Here is a 6,000-nt window from a genome sequence, read left to right as displayed (position 1 = left end):
TTAAAACTAATGAAGGTAGAAACGTGAGGTTGAAGGAGAACGTAAGTGATAGAATAGTTGAACGAGAAAGTATGTAGGCTAGCTTCTTAACACGCCGTGATTCCTTGGCTAAATATCTAATCTTACATAAGCCTATGATGTCCTCTTTTGACTACATCTTTAAAGGCTATAAGCTAAAGTCATGATTCTCGATATGTTACGATTGTACTAAATTCTTTATATGATGAGTAATCCTACAGGGATAGATGAAAGGAACGACGATAGTAATGATGTTCCAAAAGATCTTTATGAGCTTTTATGTATATGTGCCTATGTATGGCTACTATGAAACCCAGAAACATATGGCCGGGTAGAATATATGTATATATATATATATGTATTGCGCGCACGCACTGCGAGTTGGGTATGGATAACCACGAGCCTTGGTAGGGCCGGGTATGTGACCACACGAGCATGGTAGGGCCGGTATGTGAAACACCGAACCTTCGTAGTCGGGTATGCTATGTAAATGCGCATGTATATGATATGAGTATGAATACGAATACGCTATGAATATGAATATGTGAATGAATACGAGTATGAAGGGAAATATGACTACGAATACGGATATGGATACGAAATGTAAATGAGTATGGATATAAATATGGATACGGATATGGATGTATGTACAATCACGCATTAGAAATGGGAAGTCCACTAGAAGAGCAAGTAAGTGTTTATGATGACGATACTACTTATCTCCCGTCACTATACTATTTATCTTATATTGTCTATTATGCTTTCATAATGATATTGATCATGCTTTACATACTCGGTACATTCTTCGTGCGCGTCCTTTTGTTTGTGGACGTTGTGTCATGCCGCGGTGGCCGGGGAGACGAGGCTTGATCCGGCTATATTACTCGGGGGACTACCTAGCGAGCCGTTTCAATTTCGGAGCTACGGATTTTGGTACTCGTTCTTTTGTGTACATATTTATTGGCATGGCGGGGTCTGTCCATATATGATATGACATACTCTCCTTAGAGGCTCGTTGACATGTGTATATGGTTAGATGCGTTTGGCTTCAAATCGTCGGCTACATATTTTGGATATCATTTTGTTAGCCTCGTCGGCTTATGTACGTTGTTGTGGGCATAGTTGTTGATGATGATGTAAAGGGTATTGTTGCCCAAAAATAGTATGAATGAGGATAAAAGTATGATTTAACTATATGGCTCACCTAGATGTAAATGTGAAAGTATGATAAGAGGTGCTTAGGGTGGGTTAGCACTGGGTGCCCGTCGCGGCCCTCCGGTTGGGTCGTAACATAAAAGAAAAAAAAAGATTATAATAAAATCGAAGAATAAGTCTAGAATGTGGAACACAAATGAGAGTATTAGAAATACGTAAGCAAACAACTCTCATGATAGTAAGAATATTTTTTATTGAGAATACAAATATTTCAAATTAAAATTGTGTATTGATATGTAATATATCAATCGTTGAACAAGAAATAATTTATGTGTTATTAATTGATATATTACTAATGTCTATATTACCTTTTAAATTACTAATTTTCGCATTATTAATTATAATAGAGAAAAGACATCATTTAACCCTTGAACTTGGCACGAAAACTCAGTTTAGCAACTAAACTTAACTTGTATTTATTTACCCCTTAACAACTTTCATACCAATTATTTACCACTAAGAAAATAATACCACTCTCACAATGGGAGGTGCATTCCACTCGCGCGCGTCATTGCCACATCATTGCCACGTCGTTGCCACGTCGTTGCCATGTCAAAAATGACTAACCCTTCATTTTTTGTTTTTCTTTTATTATTTTTCTCTTTCTTTCTTTCCTCCTTCTCTCTTTCTTCTTTCTCCTCAACACCACCCCCCCCGCCCCGCCGCCGCCACACCTCCGCCACCGCTGCCCCCCCCATGCGCGCGATGGCCATGCGTGCCCGCTTAAGCAAAATAATCAATACTAAAAAATTACCAACCCTTATTTTTATTTTTCTCTTCCTTCTTCTTTTCTTTCAATCCCTACATAAACACCTTAAGAATAACACCCGAACAACACCCACCATCACTTAAATTTCATCCCATTTTTTTCAAATTCGTCCAAATTGATTATTTTGGTTGTTATTGTTGGCTATTAATATTATTATTATTATTATTATTATTATTATTATTATTATTATCATTTTTTGGTTTCTTGATTTTGATTTTTGTTTTCCATTTCTTCCATAATCATTATTCCATAACCACCACCATCTTCTTCTTCACAACCCCTCACCCACGACCCCGCCCCCCGCCCCCACCCCCTCCCCCACCATCTTCACAACCCCCCACCCCGCTTGTGACCCACAGCCCCGCCCTCCCCACCACGGCCCCCTCCCCCCCCACCCCCCGCCGACCCCCCCCGCCCCTCCCCACCACGCTTGTATATGACCCCTCCCCCCACGTTTCGTCATCTTCGGCTTAACATTCCCAGCGACCCTTCGCCCACCACCATTCTCTTCTCTATATTCTCATCATTCTTTTCTTACCGTTTTGGTTTCTTGATTTTGATTTTTTTTTTCTTTCAAAAATAAAATTATGAAATAATGATTATGGATGATTTTGAGAAAGGAATGGGATGAAATTTGGGGTGATGGTGGTGGTGGTGGGTGTGAGTGTGAGTTAAAGATGTGGGTGTTGTTGTTATGGGTGGTTATGGTAGGATGAGGGAGAAAGAAGAAGAAAGAGAAAAATAAAAAGGAAGGGTGAAGAAGATGGTGGTGGGGGCGGGTTGTGGGGTGAAAGAAAGAGGGGCGGGCGGGGTGGGGTGGGGTGGGGTGGAGAGAAAAATAATTAATTATTTTTTAATTATATATTATTTTTATTTTATTTTTAATTATATAATAATATATATCTATATATATCGGGCCCACCTTTTCACTCTCTTAATTTTTTTTTTTTTTTTTTTTTTTTGCCACGTCGGCTCTCGGGGTGGTAAATAATTGGGATGAAAGTTGTTAAGGGGGGTAAATAAATACGAAGTTAAGTTTAGTTCTTAAACCTTTTAAATCTTAGGGTTCAAGGGTTAAATGATGTCTTTTCTCACTATAATATTACTAATTTCTGCATGCATAGCTTGTCAATCAGCAAACGACCCCCTAGTGCTAGTAATTGCTCTCATTGCTTGGTAGTTTCCTTGAAATATTATAAGGCATTCATACAAGCTAGCACTATTTTGTTGTTTTTGTTTGTTTTTAGAGTTTCTAGTTATTAAGAATCAAGGAAATTGCAGTTAAGGTTCTAGGATAATTACATAAGATATTATATATATATGGCCGGAAGATCATAGCTCTATGCGTATATCTCGCACATGATAATCACAAAGAGTTTCTTCAGTAACGTGTAATCAATTTTAGTAAGCAACTAAATCTTGAATTCTTGATTAATAGCCAATGCCTTTTTTTGTACATGCGTTACTAGACAAACTTTTAAAAACCATATTATATAGTGTGGTGCACGTATAATATTTGACGTTCAATTTTATTAAGTAGAAAATTAAAGGTACGTCATCTTTTCCTTAATTATATTTCGTGCAAATTAAAGCTTTGGTCTAGTCCTTCCTCGGTTGTTCTCCTTTGTTAAATAAATGTATTCACTGCTTGATGGTTTATTAAGAAAGAAAGAAAAAAAGAATGAATTCTGGTGAATTCTTTGGTGTACATACCTCTTACGAGAGTTTTTACTGAGTCGTTTTCTCATGATATACCTCAGAATTATAAAGTACTTAATTGTAAGTTGCTCCATAATTCCATCATAGCAAGTACGCATCAATCGTTATCAGGTATTGGATATAGGCATCAGATTTATTTTCATAAGATGAGAACCACGTATATCTCCAAAATAAAAGAAAGCCCTAATAGTTGTAACAGATAAAATTAATGATCATTATACACAATTTATGAGAGAGAGAGAGATTGATAATTTCCAATTTGTAGTTACAAGCATTTAAAAGGTATAACATTTTTGTTTCAGTGGGAAGTTAGCTTACAACATATTTTGCCTGAAAATGACTTTAACAGCTATACTTGAGATAGTATGGGATTAATTCCGTCTCATTATAATTGTTAATCTTAATTAAACAATGTCATTGATCATATACAATCATTAATTAGCTAGCTTTTAGAAATGTAATGAATTCATGGCACATACATCTAACTATTGAAATATCTTGAAAAAAAAAGGAAGCTATTGTATCAGCGTGTCAATAACAAAAGTAACTATCAAGTACAGTACTTAAAGAATGCCCACAACTTGCATTACAAAAAATGTAGTGTATTAATCATATATACCCTCAAATATACCAAACTTTGTCAACATGTCGAAATAATAATCATAACAAAAGAAAAGCCTACGGAATTTCGAGAGAACTCGTTTTTTTTTTTTTTTTCCGATTCTAGTAAACACATACCTTTATATTATAAAATAATAGCAAGAAGAAGAAGAAGAAGAAGAATTCATATATAACTGAGATACCAAGTTTAAGAAAATTTATCCATTATTAGGATTTCTTCGCATAAACACTATTACAATTAAAAAATAATGCTACCGGGAGTAGGTATATGTCTTTCGGCTTTTAAGGTTTTCAACTTCTTATATATACTCTAATTCTTTTAACAAAACATTGTTGCTCCTAACACTCTATGTAGCTAAATCTTATATAGAAAAGTTAAGTTTTATACAGTATTTAAAAGAGAAATTAATGAGGATCTCTAATTCTCCATTACGCCAAAAACTAAAGGTATCCAAGTTTGATATTGGATTGAGAAATTCATGAGGATCTCCATTTATAATCGGAGATTGTGGTAAAGTGATAAGTATTTTTTCATTTTTAATTATAGGTTTTGAGTTCTAATCATGAAAACGAAATCGTTCTTAACAAATTTTTATCCTAAATTGAAATATCTCGACGCGAATTCGAACAAATCGACCCCAAAGCAAATCTCAGGCATTTGGAGAAAAGTAAAATAAAAACGAGAATCTCCATTTTATGATTCACGAGTTTGTATAAAAGAACTTGTGGGTACTCTATGCACAAGTTTTGAGAGCGCAGTGGGCATCATGCAAATTGGACCCTGAAGAAGGGACTTTACACTAAAATCGAGGGTAGATTTTTTTTTATTTTTTGCAGCACCGCCTTACGCACAAGAAAAATAAAAATAAAATAGAAAATGATGAAACATCGATGGCTTAACAACTTTAAAGCACAAGAAAAGTCCATATACAGCTGAACCTCCAAATTAATTAATCCAAAATATAAGGGAAAGAAGAAGAAAAAACATGAAATGAGATTTTGAAAAGAGTGCATGTGCCAGATTTTTTTTAGGGCATATTAAGTGTATTGGTGGCTTTGCCTAAAATAAAGTAGGGTTTCTTTGGCTGCCATAGGAGACCCCACAAAGAAAAAAAAGCCATGGCAATGACAATTGACAATATTTGCCAATATAATGTCCTGCCCCATCATACAAGTTATGTTGAAGACTTTTGCTTATACCAATGGATCTTTCTGTCTCTACTTTTCAACCTTTCTCTTCAAGTTCTAATTCAGTATATACCTTAGGGATGAAGATTACGCACACGTTTAACCATGCGATATAAAATCATGACTTTAAATTTTAAATCATAATTTATTTATGCAATTTACATAAAATTTCAACTTTAACTGTATATCATGATTTTAAATCTCAAATTATTCAAAAAGGTATGATTCGGGATCTCAAATCATGATTTAAAATTTTTTAATGTAAAACTTGATCCATAAGTTTATAATTTGTCAAATAGATCCATAATTTGATAAATATATTTACCAAGCATTTATATCAACTACTATAGTTACTTCTTTTTATTGAATTAAAGTTCGATCAATAGATGTTGTATTTTTTAAAAATGTCGTCTAGTAGCGTATTGACTTTGTTATGAATTATGATTTGCCTATTTGATAAGATTGTATAA

This window comes from Lycium ferocissimum, chromosome 11 (assembly GCF_029784015.1).
Source record: "Lycium ferocissimum isolate CSIRO_LF1 chromosome 11, AGI_CSIRO_Lferr_CH_V1, whole genome shotgun sequence".
Lineage (NCBI taxonomy): Eukaryota > Viridiplantae > Streptophyta > Magnoliopsida > Solanales > Solanaceae > Lycium > Lycium ferocissimum.
Note: the sequence above shows the minus strand (reverse complement) of the source record.